Raw genomic sequence first — 14,013 nt, forward strand, 5'->3', positions numbered from 1 at the left:
AAGGTACTCCCTTCTTGTGCATTGGCGCCCCGTTACTACGCAGGAATTTTAATGAATAAATGTTACATCACATTCATTTACATACAAAATTATCTTTTGTTTTTATGTTAATACAAGTCTCACAACGTTTTTCTAGTCAATTAAAATTCATAACTACACATATGAACAATTCAGTGTACTGTAGTAACTATTTCTAAGATTATGAATACAAAATTCATGCTAGTATCACGATATATTGAAAATGAATAATACATTGACAGAAAAAAGTTCGCAACACCAAGAAGGAGTTGTGTGACATAAACGAAAGTTAGTACGCGTGTTTCTACATCTGAAAGATGATGTTTATTCCGATTTCGTGCCAATCGCATAAGAGTGGCGCTATTAACACCATTATGTGGATGCAAATCAGAATTGTTTAAAACACACGCCGTAAATTTCATGAGCCGGGACTGGACATGGTGAGTCAGTGTTTATCAAAAATGACTTTTTAAGGAGATAAAGGGGCCATTATACACACCTCACTGGCTATGAACGAGATATTGTAATAGGTCTATGAGAAGCTGTGTGTTCCTTCTGCGATACTGTAGAAAGACTTGACACGAATGTAGCCACTGTACATGATTGCTGGCAGCGGGGGTCAGGAGAATGTACGGTCGCAAGAAGGCAGGGCTCTGAAGGGACATGTGGCACTACCGAGAGGGAAGACCAATGTGTTCGGCATACGGCTGTGGCGCATCGTACTGAGTCTGTAATAACAGTTTGAGTAGCAGTTGGCACCACAGTGACGTCACGATCTGTTATAAATCGGTTACTTCAAGGACAGTTCCGAGCCCCAAACCATTATTATGTGCTGCTTCAGTGGTGTCAAGCGAGAGCTCATTGGAAGGCAGGGTGAAGGTCTGTTGTGTTTTCTGGTGAAGGCTGGGCCTGCGTTGGTGCCAGTGGCATGCGTGTGTTGATTAGGAGCAAGCTAGTTGAGGGCCTACAACCAACTTGTCTGCATGCTACACACACTGGACCTACACCAGGAGTTACGGTCTGGGGTGCGATTTGACAGCAGGAGTTCTCTCGTTGTTATCGCACGCATCCTAATTGTAAATTTGATCGTCAGTCTGGTGAATCGACCTGTTGTGCTGCCATTCATAAACAACATTGCAGGGGGATTTTTCCAACGGGAAAACGCTCGCCCATATGCCGCTCCTGTAACAGAGTGTCGACATATTTCTTGGCATGATCGATCACCAGATCTGTCTCGAGTTGAGCACATATGAGACAGCATCAGACGACAGCTTCAGCATCATCCACGAAAAGTATTAACCGTCCATGTACTGGACGACCAAGTGCAACTGGCACGGAACTGCATCCCACAAACTGACATCCGACATCTGTACAACAAAATGCATGCATGCTTGCATGCTTCCTTTCAACATTCTAGCAGTCACACCGGTTATTGATGAACCAGCATTACACATTTGTAATGGCCTAACTCGCGCTTACATTAATATGTGATCTTACAATGTTTATCACTTAAATGTGTTACTTACACATATGTATTACTGAAATTTAATTATTCTACGTTAATTAATTTTTTGTGTTGCGATATTTTCCTTCAGTATGTAAGTAATGCATGACATGCATTTGAACTATGATTATTTCGTTTCCAAATGAAGCCACGAGGATGCATTTCTGCTGCACACCTCAATGCCACCACAGATTAGTGTATATAATAACAATAAGCGTCGTTTCTGTGTGTGTGGTGCTATAACTCAGCAACGTTGCCCCACAACATCATGGGGGTTACATGATATAGTGTCTTTCTACACCACATCAAACACGGAAGTATCGGTTTCACACTGCGCGGTTTGGGATCGAAGATATGTGTGTAAAAGAGAGGATCACACCAATGCAGCTCGTATTGAATGTCAGTAGAACAGCTGGAAGTCGAATGCTGAAATGTCAGAGACTAGCCAGAATGTTCCTCCTAGAGCGTTCGAAATGTTGAACAATCATTCACATTGTTCCAGAATGCTTTAGAATGTTGTTGAAGGTTCAGAAATGTTTGGGAATGTTATATAATCTTCCACGGTGCTTTAAAATACTGCAATATCATGTTGCGGTGGAGATACGTTCCATCTCAGAAGGGTATAAGTGTATTTGCCCCGTCAGTCTAACAAGTTTCGACGCCGTAGTGATAAAAAAGGATAGAGAAACGTTAAGATGGTGGTTTTAATTCTTCAGGTATTACACATGGTCTCCACCACCTCGTTACCCCCAACTCCACCCACCACATTTACTTCAATGGACGCGACGTTTATACAGTCGTGTGAAACTCTTTTGAAAAGCCTTTTTTGGGCCTTAAATATTTGTTATGTAGCTTCATGCGAACTCCTGCACTTTGTCCGTGTAGTAGTCGTATCGTATTGATAACACCAAGTCTCGTCACCGGTGATGATTTTTCCAGAAATTTTGCAAAAATTTAAATAATGTCCTTAGAAAACAAATCCACAATTTCTTTTAAAACAGAATTTGCATGCGTTTTGATTGCATTAATTTTTTAGAAGACCGGTTCAGTTCAACACGAATCATCCTAATGTCTATATGTACTGGTTACAAGAGTAAACTGTCCAACAATCAGCAATTTCACATTCTACGTCACATGACAAATATCTTAGTCTTGAAACCTATATATTTAGATCTGATGGTCGTCCAACTTGACCGGAAACATGTCATTTAAAAAACATTATGCTATCAATACGGATAATAAATCTGTTTTTCCAGAAAATACTTCTCTGTATTTTGTATTTCAGTCAACTCGCGGGAGGCTCCCACGCGAATTATATCTCGAAGTCAAACTTCGCAAAGACTTTTCTCTTCTTCAAAACATCCTGGAGAATGTCTTGAACGCCTGAGTTAGAGATGTTGCTCCAGTGCGATCTGTAACACAACAATGTCGACATACACTCCTGGAAATGGAAAAAAGAACACATTGACACCGGTGTGTCAGACCCACCATACTTGCTCCGGACACTGCGAGAGGGCTGTACAAGCAATGATCACACGCACGGCACAGCGGACACACCAGGAACCGCGGTGTTGGCCGTCGAATGGCGCTAGCTGCGCAGCATTTGTGCACCGCCGCCGTCAGTGTCAGCCAGTTTGCCGTGGGATACGGAGCTCCATAGCAGTCTTTAACACTGGTAGCATGCCGCGACAGCGTGGACGTGAACCGTATGTGCAGTTGACGGACTTTGAGCGAGGGCGTATAGTGGGCATGCGGGAGGCGGGGTAGACGTACCGCCGAATTGCTCAACACGTGGGGCGTGAGGTCTCCACAGTACATCGATGTTGTCGCCAGTGGTCGGCGGAAGGTGCACGTGCCCGTCGACCTGGGACCGGACCGCAGCGACGCACGGATGCACGCCAAGACCGTAGGATCCTACGCAGTGCCGTAGGGGACTGCACCGCCACTTCCCAGCAAATTAGGGACACTGTTGTTCCTGGGGTATCGGCGAGGACCATTCGCAACCGTCTCCATGAAGCTGGGCTACGGTCCCGCACACCGTTAGGCCGTCTTCCGCTCACGCCCCAACATCGTGCAGCCCGCCTCCAGTGGTGTCGCGACAGGCGTGAATGGAGGGACGAATGGAGACGTGTCGTCTTCAGCGATGAGAGTCGCTTCTGCCTTGGTGCCAATGATGGTCGTATGCGTGTTTGGCGCCGTGCAGGTGAGCGCCACAATCAGGACTGCATACGACCGAGGCACACAGGGCCAACACCCGGCATCATGGTGTGGGGAGCGATCTCCTACACTGGCCGTACACCACTGGTGATCGTCGAGGGGACACTGAATAGTGTACGGTACATCCAAACCGTCATCGAACCCATCGTTCTACCATTCCTAGACCGGCAAGGGAACTTGCTGTTCCAACAGGACAATGCACGTCCGCATGTATCCCGTGCCACCCAACGTGCTCTAGAAGGTGTAAGTCAACTACCGTGGCCAGCAAGATCTCCGGATCTGTCCCCCATTGAGCATGTTTGGGACTGGATGAAACGTCGTCTCACGCGGTCTGCACGTCCAGCACGAACGCTGGTCCAACTGAGGCGCCAGGTGGAAATGGCATGGCAAGCCGTTCCACAGGACTACATCCAGCATCTCTAGGATCGTCTCCATGGGAGAATAGCAGCCTGCATTGCTGCGAAAGGTGGATATACACTGTACTAGTGCCGACATTGTGCATGCTCTGTTGCCTGTGTCTATGTGCCTGTGGTTCTGTCAGTGTGATCATGTGATGTATCTGACCCCAGGAATGTGTCAATAAAGTTTCCCCTTCCTGGGACAATGAATTCACAGTGTTCTTATTTCATTTTCCAGGAGTGTATTTTGGTCACACATCTACATCTTAACACTGCCTGCTTACAACGGATTGGTTGAATGCACAGCTCTTGTTTACGGTTGTTAGGTCAAGCGCTGAAGACGCTTTTATGCCAGGAATAAAATAAGTGTCGGAACTTTTGGACGGATGGTGTGACGCGTGCGTCAGCGCACTTACGGAAATCGGTAAGAGCAACATCACAAAAAATGGAAAGTGAAAGAAAGTGGAATAAATTTGATGGATTGTGAGTTGCTTAAGTCAGTGAAGAGTGTTGTTGTTGTTGTAGTGGTCTTCAGTCCTGAGACTGGTTTGATGCAGCTCTCCATGCTACTCTATCCTGTGGAAGCTTCTTCATCTCCCAGTACCTACTGCAACCTACATCCTTCTGAATCTGCTTAGTGTATTCATCTCTACGATTTTTACCCTCCACGCTGCCCTCCAATACTAAATTGGTGATCCCTTGATGCCTCAGAACATGTCCTACCAACCGATCCCTTCTTCTGGTCAAGTTGTTCCACAAACTTCTCTTCTCCCCAATCCTAATCAATACTTCCTCGTTAGTTATGTGATCTACCCATCTAATCTTCAGCATTATTCTGTAGCGCCTTATTTCGAAAGCTTCTATTCTCTTCTTGTCTAAACTATTTATCATCCACATCTCACTTCCATACAAATACTTTCAGAAACGACTTCCTGACACTTAAATCTATACTCGATGTTAACAAATTCCTCTTCTTCAGAAACGCTTTCCTTGGCATTGCCAGTCTACATTTTATATCCTCTCTACTTCGACCATCATCAGTTATTTTGCTCCCCAAATATCAAAACTCCTTTACTACTTTAAGTTTCTCATTTCCTAATCTAATTCCCTCAGCATCACTCGACTTAATCCGACTACATTCCATTATCCTCGTTTTGCTTTTGTTGATGTTCATCTTATATCCTCCTTTCAAGGCACTGTCCATTCCGTTCAACTGCTGTTTCAAGTCCTTTGCTGTCTGACAGAATTACAATATCATCGGCTAACCTCAAAGTTTTTATTTCTTCTCCATGGATTTTAATACCTACTCCGAATTTTTCTTTTGTTTCCTTTACTGCTTGCTCAATATACAGATTGAATAACATCGGGGAGAGGGTACAACCCTGTCTTACTCCCTTCCCAACCACTGCTTCCCTTTCATGTCCCTCGACTCTTATAACTGCCATCTGGTTTCTGTACAAATTGTAAATGGCCTTTCGCTCCCTGTATTTTACCCCTGCCACCTTCAGAATTTGAATGAGAGTATTCCAGTCAACATTGTCAAAAGCTTTCTCTAAGTCTACAGATGTTAGAAACATAGGTTTGCCTTTCCTTATCCTTTCTTCTAAGATAAGTCGTAAGGTCAGTATTGCCTCACGCGTTCCAGTATTTCTACGGAATCCAAACTGATCTTCCCCGAGGTCGGCTTCTATTAGTTTTTCCATTCGTCTGTAAAGAATTCGTGATAGTATTTTGCAGCTGTGGCTTATTAAACTGATTGTTCGGTAATTTTCACATCTGTCAACACCTGCTTTCTTTGGGATTGTTATTATTATATTCTTCTTGAAGTCTGAGGGTATTTCGCCTGTTTCATACATCTTGCTCACCGGATGGTAGAGTTTTGTCAGGTCTGGCTCTCCCACAGCCGTCAGTAGTTCCAATGGTATGTTGTCTACTCCGGGGGCCTTGTTTCGACTCAGGTCTTTCAGTGCTCTGTCAAACTTTTCACGCAGTATCATATCTCCCATTTCATCTTCACCTACCTCATCTTCGATTTCCATAACATTGTCCTCAAGTACATCGCCCTTGTATAGACCCTCTATATACTCCTTCCACCTTTCTGCTTTCCCTTCTTTGCTTAGAACTGGGTTTCCATCTGAGCTCTTTATGTTAATACAAGTGGTTCTCTTATCTCCAAAGGTCTCTTTAATTCTCCTGTAGGCAGTATCTATCTTACCCCTCGTGAGATAAGCCTCTACATCCTTACATTTGTCCTCTAGCCATCCCTGCTTAGCCATTTTGCACTTCCTGTCGATCTCATGTTTGAGACGTTTGTATTCCTTTTTGCCTACTTCATTTACTGCATTCTTATATTTTATCCTTTCATCAATTAAATTCAGTATTTCTTCTCTTACCCAAGGATTTCTACTAGCCCTCGTATTTTTACCTACTTGATCCTCTGCTGTCTTCACTACTTCATCCCTCAAAGCTACCCATTCTTCTTCTACTGTATTTCTTTTCCCCATTCCTGTCAATTGTTCCTTTATGCTCTCCCTGAAACTCTGTACAACCTCTGGTTCTTTCAGTTTATCCAGGTCCCATCTCCTTAAATTCCCACCTTTTTGCAGTTTCTTCAGTTTTAGTCTGCAGGTCATAACCAATAGATTGTGGTCAGAGTCCACATCTGCCCCTGAAAATGTCTTACAATTTAAAACCTGGTTCCTAAATCTCTGTCTTACCATTATATAATCTATCTGATACCTTTTAGTGTCTCCAGGGTTCTTCCATGTATACAACCTTCTTTCATGATTCTTAAACCATGTGTATGAAGTGGAATTTTAGTGTCTTAAGATATGTCAACATTTAACAGGATGCCGAAACGTAAAAGTAGAGGAGATCTTGCCAGTGATGAACTGTAAAGAAGAGAACAGGCAGAACACTGAAGAAACGAAACAGATAAGGATAGAACCATGGTTAGCTTCGCAATGGAAGAGAAAGAATAGACTGAAGGAAATCTGACACATGAACACCGAGATGAAATTATAGAAGAAAATGCAAAGGGACAAGTGCAATTCAGAAGTACCCGTAGAGATTGCTGAAGGTGTATGATAGTATGTGTAACAGGAGGTTTTATCTACCCCCGTGACCCGCTGATACCATTTAATTAATTGAGATCAGATTGGTCTCTTGGGTAATTGTGCTCTGTCTCTGCCTTGACCCTCTCTGTCGCTCTCTACTCCCCCCCCCCTCACCCCCGGCCTAGTTTTTGGGGGATCCAATAGCGTTTTGCCTGAGCAGCTGCAGCGTTAGTTGTCCGTCAGCAGCAGCCACATAAATTCGCAATATTGCAAAGAAGACACTTTGAGCAGCAGCAGACGACGGGAAGCAGCCAGTGAGTATTTGTCAAACATGTTACTGTTACTGTTGCTCTTACAGTTGTATGTAATTCTTTCTCATTGATTTTATTTTTACTATTATTTTCAGCTTTCCCTCATTGCAGAGGCTTATCTCCATCATAATAATTTACTCGGAAATTATAATACAAAGAATAAACGTTCTTAAACTGATTGATATTGTTGATACTAAAATTGTTTATTTCATCAGCAACAGCAGCAGCAACGTCACTACATTAGAGCATGGAGCACCGGCAATACAGCCGAGTCAGTAATGAACCGCATTGCCTGCAGTTCATTTTCGCGCCAGCATGTAGTGACGTGGGCAGGTAGTGCAAGATATTACCGTATGTCAGTCGTGATGTGATAGTAGTGTGGGCAGGTAGCTGAAAAAATTAATTAATAAAGATGTTCAAATGTGTGTAAATTGATAAGGGACGAAACTGCTTAGGTCATTGGTCCCTAGACTTTACTGAAACTAACCTATGCTAATAAACACACACACACACACACACACACACACACACACACACACACACACACATGCCAGAGGGAGGACGTGAACCTCCGGCAGGGGGGGGGGGGGGGCGCAATTAATTAATACTTCTCTACCTGCCGTGAGCGGAGACGTCAATACACACAGTGATGTAGGTCGATAAAAAAGTATGCTGGAGTAATACGAGTGTAGCATTATTATTATTATTATTATTTTCGATTGTTCCCATTTAAGAGAGCGTTTGAACTTGAATTCTTTTATGATGATTGTTTATGTTTTTTCTGAGCCCAAATTTTCTTCATGTGTTCACTGTGTTGTTTCTTTCGCTCCGCTGTCCATTTGCATCCTGGTCTCTTCTGTGTTGTGGTGTCAAATTTATGTTTTTTGATGATGTTCCTGAATTCAGCTCTATTTTCTGCATCGTTTTCTGTTATGTGTGCTTGTCTGAGGACCTCTTCAACTTCTTTTATCCATTTTGTTTTTCCCCTGGTTGAGTTGATGACTTTAAGAATTCGCTTTGAAAATCCGTTTTCATTCGTCCTGTGAATATGTCCGTACAACTGCATTCTTCTTTCCCTCATTGTATCCGTAATCTTGTCTGTGTATTTATATAATTCTGATGTTGGTCTCTTCTTCCAGATTGCTTGCTCTTGTATCGGCCCGAAACATTTGCTGAGAATTTTCCTTTCTTGTTTCTCTATTTCTTTGATTTTAGATTGCCCACCTATCTGTGTTGTTTCAGATGCATACAGTGCCTCCGGAAGTACGACAGTGTTGTAGTGCCTCAATTTTGCGTTAATGGATATGGACTTTTTGTTATAATAGTTCCAAGTGAGTTTATATGCTTCCTGTAGTTTTTTATTCTTTCCTCGTTGGCCTTTAGGTTGATCCCTGATGGCTGGATGATTTCTCCCAGGTACTTAAAATGTGGTACACGTACGATTTTCCCATGGATTGTCACAACAGGCAATTTGTCTTGTGGCACTCTTTATTTGTACTGGGTTTTCTCATATGAGATTTGCAGGCCGGTTCTTTGTGCAATTTCGTGTAACTTCTCTATGGCGTTAGTGGCTTCTTTTCTATTATTTGTGAGGATTGCAAGGTCATCCGCAAAAGCTAAACACTTCACATTGAATCTATTATCTTTTCTAATGCCAATTTGGATTCCTTTGACTTCTTTTTCCCATGTCCTGATAATTTTTTCAAGAATGATATTAAAGAGTAATGGTGAAAGTCCGTCACCCTGTCGCACTCCAGTTTGGATTTCAAATGGTTCCGAGATCTCCCCCATAAATTTAACCTTATTATTATTATTATTATTATTATTATTATTATTATTATTATTATTTGGTGCTCTCCACTGCAGATCGTCTGTTCGACAATAATGTGGCAGCGGTATTACTAGTGTCAGTAACTGCTACGTACTCTAGCTGGAAAGGACACTGTGTCACAATATTTCTTCCAGCACAACACTGTGAGCATGGAGCAGTGGCAGTATAGCCGAGCCAGTATATATCCATAAGAGCTGCACCAGTATGCAGAGGTGTGGAAAAATTTAATTAATATCTCCCTGCCTACCGTGATGTGCCAGTGTTGTGGGGAGATAGTTGTAAAAAAAAAGTTAATTAGTATTTTCGTACCTGTCGTGAGGAGCAGGATCAATACCGGCAGTGGTATAGGCTAAAAAAAAAAATTATAAGCCCGTGGGATTAATAATGCAATGTAAGTGCCGTATTATTATTTATTATAATTCTGTTTCCGCTACTGCAATTATGCGCCAGTTTCGTGTCAGGTTATATACCGTTCGGCAACACTGTAGCAACAGCCACAAAATACTATCCGTAATACGAGTAGCTGTTACACTGTGGCGGGCTCCGCCGTACCCTTACGTACACCGCTATGTCTCCCAGTCACAGTATAGCACGGGAAATGCACTTCATTTTAAAAACAACCCCGACGGCAATCTACATCTACATTTAAATGGATACGTCGCAAAATCACATTTTCATGCCTGGCAGAGGGTTCATCGAACCACCTTCACAATAATTCTCTATTATTTCAATCTCGAACAGCTCAAGGAATAAACGAACACCTATATTTTTCCCTGCGAGCTGTGTTTTCCCTTATTATTTCATGATGATCATTTTTTTCTATGTAGGTAGCAGTCAACAAAATAGTTCTACATTCGGAGGAGAAATTTGGCAATTCAAATTTCTTGAGAAGATTCCACCGCAACGAAAAACGGCTCCGTTTTAATGATGTCCATCCAAAATCCTGTGTTATGTGACTGACACTCTCTGCCCTATTTCGCGATAATACAAAACGGTTGCTCTTCTTTGAACTGTCTGGATGTATTCCGTTAATCCTATCTGCTAGGGATACAAGACCGCGCAGCAGTACTCTAACAAGAGGACGAACAAACATAGTATAGGCAGTAGTTCTACTGCGTCTAGTAAGTGTTCTATCAATAAAACTCAGTATTTGTTTGGTTTGCCTTACCCACAACATTTTCTGTGTGTTTCTTCCAATTTAAATTGTTCGTAATTGTAATTCCTAGCTATTTAGTTGAATTTATGGCCTTTAGATTTGACTGATTTATCGTGTAACCGAAGTTTAACGGATTACTTTTAGCACTCGAGTGGATGACTTCACTTTCTTCACTATTTATGGTTAAATACCAATTTTTGCACCACACACATATCTTTTCTAAACCGTTTTGCAATTTGTTTTGCTCTTTTGATGTCTTTACTACACACCATAATCTGCAAACAACCTAAGACGGCTGCTCAGATCGTTTCCTAAATCATTTATGTAGCTAAGGAACAGCAAATGGCCTATAACACTACCGTGGGGAACTCCAGAAATAACTTCTGTTTTACTCGATGACTTTCCGTCAGTTACTACAAACTGCGACCTCTCTGAGAGAAAATCACGAATCCAGTCACATAACTGATCTGATACTCTGTAAGCACGGAGTTTTGTTACTAATCTGGTTGTACAGAGATAAACCCATTCCGTAGGCTCATGCCGGAAAAACAACTAGAAGCACAGAGCTCTAAATAATACAAGCAACGCCCCAAATACACAAATGCTACGTTATCCCTGGACTATACGTCAGCCGCAGAAAAAAACAGAAAAAGAATCTCTCTTCGTGATTCGCTGCCTCTCCCCCTACGTGCTTCGCCCTGGCTGTGTGCTATGCTGTAATGCTGTAGCCGTCGGCGCACCATTGTCCCTCCTCCTCCTGCCCCCTCTCTCCGCCAGCCATCACGCTGTCATCGGTGGACGCTGTCGGCAATTTGGCTGTAGAAAACGTGGCATAATTGGCTCCCTCCCCCTCCAATCGCCGGGAGCTGAGCGATAAGCAAGATCTGCAGGCGTTAACGTAAACTGTATTAAAACGGTATTGATTCCTTATTATCAGAGCTCCCTATTTCCCGCACAAAATGAAACGATAATAACGCATTGCCACTGCTAGCATAGTTCTCCCGTACTTTAAAATCGAAGCCATCTCCAGTAAAGCGTATTATGGCATATGAATAGTCGTACCGATCTGGAGCAGCACACCTAACAGAAATACCGCAAATCGATGAATAGACTCCTGCATAGCCACCCATACAATTGTACGGCATGTTCCAAAAAAGTGCTCGTTCTTATACTGGCTGGGAAAAAGACAAAAAAAAATCAGATCCCACCAGAAGATGCTGTACGTGTGCGTACCACAGCGCTACAAAACATGCATCCAGAGAGATGAACTGCATCTCAAACAACTGTGCAAGGTAGTCAGGCGTTCGAACTAGGGTGTATGACGAACAAACTGAGCGGAAAAGCTGTAAGGTTATTGTCATCACCCGACGAACGTTGTGGTTTGTGGTTCTAACTGAAAAAACATGTTACTGACGATGACAACATAAATTATACCAAAATGGTGCCCTTGATAGCAAGAAAACTTTGTATGGTCGACACGTCAGGCATTCGATGATGGGTTGGTTCAAATGGCTCTGAGCACTATGGGACTTTACTTCTGAGGTCATCAGTCCCCTAGAACTTAGAACTACTTAAACCTAACTAACCTAAGGACATCACAAACATCCATGCCCGAGGCAGGATTCGAACCTGCGACCGTAGCGGTCGCGCAGTTCCAGACTGAAGGGCCTAGAACCGCACGGTCATACCGGCCGGATGATTGGAGTGTCTCGTGGCTCACGTGTAGGATGCGTTGCGTAATGCATGCCGTCCTCGCAGCTACGTTCGTAATTGGAACACTGAAAACAATATCTTCCAGATAAACACAAAGCCAAAAGTCGCGCGGGTTAAGATCACATGATTTGGAGGACAAGGCTGTAGGGAAATGACGGCTGATAATTCTAGCATTTCCGAAATTACTCTGTGGCAGCCGCTTCACTGGCTGTGCAATGTGCGGAGGAGCGCTATTTTGCATAAAAAAGATTCTATACACACATCCACGCTGTTAAAAGATTGGAATGACGTTAGTATGCAAGCGACTCTCAGAGTTTACCAGTGATGCTACAGGTAACCGGACTCGCAGGATTCATCTCCTAGAAAAAGTACGGCCCTACTATAACGATGCCATCAATCTGCCCCACACAGTCACCTTAGTCACCTTTGCAGAATAAAGTGGTACTGGTTCATGCAAGACCAAAAAAATGGCTCTGAGCACTATGGGACTTAACTTCTTTGGTCATCAGTCCCCTAGAACTTAGAACTACTTAAACCTAACTAACCTAAGGACATCACACACATCCGTGCCCGAGGCAGGATTCGAACCTGCGACCGTAGCAGTCCCGCGGTTCCGGACTGAGCACCTTAACCGCGAGACCACCGCGGCCGGCCATGCAAGACCGATTTTTACATTTCCCATATTCTGCAGTTCTGCGTATTGACAAGTCCTTGGAGATGGAAATTGGCTTCGTCTGTCCACAAAATGTTCCATGGCCTTTTATTGTCCACTTCCATATGAGCAAGAAATTCCAGAGAAATTGTTTGTCTCTGTGACAAGTCAGCAGGAGGCGGCTCCTGAACATGGGTGTTTTTTTATGGATTGTAATGCAGGATGTTTCGTAGGATTTTGTGGACCGTGCTCTCACACATGTCCAACATTCAGGCAGTTCCCCGTGTACTACACGTTTGCATACCACCGCTCGATCCATCCAGCAATGGTGTGGCCACATCTTCTACCGACTTCGCATAAATTGCTTTCCTCCCTGTGCCGCACTGCTCTTTAAAAGGACCTGTCTTTTCTAATTTTATAATCTTTTTTCCAGATCCTTACCAGACGTCATATCAACGCCTTTTTTCATACTCTTCAGTTTCCTAAACTTCTGCAGGGCTATTGGCCCACAGTCACTATTCGTGTAAAAGAGCTTTACAATTAGTGCACGTTCCTCCATGGAGATAGTCGTCTTGCGTGTCTCGGACGCAAACTGAGGATCATCCGTGTGCCACGCGTTTGCTGATGTTCATTCATGACACAGGGGCATCTATTGGTCAAATTTTCGTTAGTTATTTTTCTTTTTTTTCGTGACGTTTTCCCCTTTCGTCAATAATATGTTGTTTGAATTTGACTTCATTCTGAGCAGTGGCTCTCTTACTAAAGCGTTTGGAAATTGGATCTTTAACTATGGACACCCTCCATATGTGTGTGGTTTCATTAGTGGGAAGCTAAGACCTTAGGTTTAACCTACCACAACACGATATTTACGCAAATAAACCCGGAAATATTATTAGGTTGCTGCGATGGAAATGCAATCCATCAAGAGTGCTGATTGTGGACGAAATCCAGCAGTGCTCCCAGGCAGAATAGAAAGAAATGAAACTTGCACAATAATATCCGAATAGCTGTCTACCAGCTTACAGCCTAATAATACTTTACACCGGTGAACAGAGAATGGGCTGTGTAAACGTATTAGAGACCGACAAGCTGTATTCACAACATATGCAACAAATGCTGGGAGTTGCTAACTCGTCAGAGTGCTGTCATATTAGTTC

The sequence above is a fragment of the Schistocerca americana genome, chromosome 8, assembly GCF_021461395.2.
Source record: "Schistocerca americana isolate TAMUIC-IGC-003095 chromosome 8, iqSchAmer2.1, whole genome shotgun sequence".
NCBI classification, from domain to species: Eukaryota; Metazoa; Arthropoda; class Insecta; order Orthoptera; family Acrididae; genus Schistocerca; species Schistocerca americana.